We start from the raw sequence: 2,820 nt of genomic DNA on the forward strand, positions 1-2,820 counted from the left end.
CTCGAGGCACATATCTTCCACCGCTCGCTTCGTTGTACTAAACATTGACGCATTCCAGTTGCGTATCCGAGTCACCTTGGCGTTGTAGAAAGCGAGAGCAAAGGAGTTGGCGAGCGTCGGAGACGAGGACGAACAGCAAGCTTGGCTGTGAAAAATGAGCTCCGAAACTATCCCTCCTTGCGACACGTGGCAGATCACATTTACCTACGGTTAGATTAAAGTAACCTTGCTAGGTTGGTATAGTAAAGTTTACTTGGATTGGGTTTGGTTGGCCAAATTTGTGCCACGTGGCAACCTTATCCTACCCACGTGCCACGTCACCACATTATCTTGACACGTGGCAATCCTTATCTGACACGTCAGCAGTCCCGTGAGACTACCACATCATCTGCCACATCAGCACTGCCACGTCATCTACCACCTCAGCACAGAGCTTCACTGGCACACCTCTTGCTAAGCACAGTGCCACATCATCACTGCATGTGACTCACAGTGACACATCATCATTGAGCACCATTTGCACTCCTTTTGCCCCTCCACCTAGATCAAGTCATATCTCTTGATCCAGGAAGAATTTGAGGGTGCTCCAAAAAGGAAAGTCGCTCGATTTTTCGTGCTCTACGCGCTCGTTACATCACGCGCACATTTCGGCGCAAGTTACACTCACATTTGAGCCTTGCCGACAAAACCACTTCCTTCACGCACATTTGCCTCTACATCGACGCATCTGACCCAGCACTTAAAAAGAACAAAAGAAAAGGAATTATTTGCTGCTCTTTCATCGATCGACGGTTGGTTTGGATCTAGATCAGAGTAGACTAGATCGCCATAGAGGGGACGCTTTGAATTCCCCAAGTTGCCAATCTAAGCCATGCCCGAAATTCCCGACTAGTACCTACTCGGAGTCAGTCCATACGCTCACATCTGATTTCACATCATTACATTACCTGAAACCGTACGTTCATCAGTTCAGTGAGTAGACTTCAGAGTTCAGAGGCATTGCAGATTGATTCAGTGGGCAGATAGCACTTGATTTCACACACACATGCCACCATTGTAAAGCCTATTTGGCTATCTCACGGCATCGTGCACATCATTTTTCAGCCTTGTAAAGCCTCTTGGCTATTCCCGGCATCATTGCCACAAGCCTTGTAACACAGGTCAGATCTTATTTACTGCAGTTCTATCTTCACCGACGGTACAGAGATTTCACTTGGCATCTTCAGTGTATTTGCAGTTGATTCATACAGAGTTTTTCAGGACACTTTTTGAGTACATTGTTTGCATCATGTCGACTAGCAACCTCAATCTGGAGGCATCTGCTAAGTTAGACAACTCCAATTACGGTACATGGAAATACCGAATGGAGACCATTCTTGTGCTTCAGGACAAATGGGAGTATGTCGATGGATCCATACCTAGACCATTGGCCGATCCAGCCACCAGTAGCTCTACTCCATCTATTGTCACAGCACCAGCAACGGGATCTACATCGGGATCTACATCTACACAAACAGTTTCCACACCAGTAGCAGATCCTGCCATTGCCCGAGCTCAAGCAGAATGGGATAAGAAAGACAAGTATGCCTATCACTTGATCAAGCAGAATGTGCAAGATGTCATGCTAGGACAGCTCAACACAGTTAAGACATCAAAAGAAGCATGGGATATGTTCGCAGCTCTCTACGAGTCCAAGAACACATCCAGGATTCTCACCCTGAGAAACCAGATCAACCAGAGTTTCCACAATAGCAGTGAAACTGGTCATGCTTATGTACTCCGCATCAAAGACTACAACAATCAACTTGCAGCAGCAGGAGAGACTATGAATCCCGCAGAAATGGTTCAAGTAATCCTGAATGGACTAGGAGAAGGATATGAGAATCTAGTCCAGAGTATTGCCATCCAACGGCAAATTCCAACACTGGAAGAACTTCAGTCAGTTCTACTTGGTGAAGAACTCAGGACTCAGGCCATTCAAGCACGTAAAGGTCATTCTAATGATCAGGCATTCACAGCTTCAGACAGAAGCAGAGGCAAAGGTAGAAACAGAGGTAGATCATATCAGAAAAGTGGTCATCATCAACAAGATCAAAGTCAGCATCAGCATCAGCATCCTCAGCAACATCAAAATCAGCAAAGAGGAAATCATTCCAACCGAGGAAGATTCCAAGGACGAGGGAATGCATCCACCAATGTGTCAAACATTCAATGCAACTATTGTCACAAGTTTGGACACTATGAAAGAGATTGCCGCAAGAAGCAGTATGACCAAGGCGGTCAATCCAGAGGGAATTCCCGAGGAAGAGGAAATCATCGTGGTGGACATTCTAGTCACAGTCATTTTGCAAATGAACATGGCAATATGTTTCTTGCAAGTGAGGAATTGCATCAGACTGATACAATGCACCTAGACACACTGATTTCAATCCCAAAGAGGATTTCAGTTATCAAGTCGACCAAGTGGAACAGGATCCTTGGTACATCGACAGCGGTGCATCATCTCATATGACAAATCATCAGGAATGGTTCACAGAAATGAAGCCATTAGAAGGTCAAAAGAATGTCATCTACACAGCAGACAATACACCGAATCCGGTTCAAGGGACAGGTGTTATGCCTATGAACAATTTCACTGGTACAAAAGGATTAGTCAAAGATGTGCTCTATGTTCCGAAGCTCAGCAAGAACCTTTTGTCAGTAGGTCAAATGACGGAACACAACTACAAAGTCATCTTCGACGGTGATGAATGCACTATCAGAGACAAATCCAAAAGAGGTCAGCTAGTAGCAAAAGGTGTCAAGGAAGGTGTCAAGGAA

Source organism: Dipteris shenzhenensis, chromosome 1 (assembly GCF_047967505.1).
Source record: "Dipteris shenzhenensis isolate YYH24624 ecotype China chromosome 1, Dip_SZ_1.0, whole genome shotgun sequence".
In the NCBI taxonomy this organism is placed as follows: Eukaryota; Viridiplantae; Streptophyta; class Polypodiopsida; order Gleicheniales; family Dipteridaceae; genus Dipteris; species Dipteris shenzhenensis.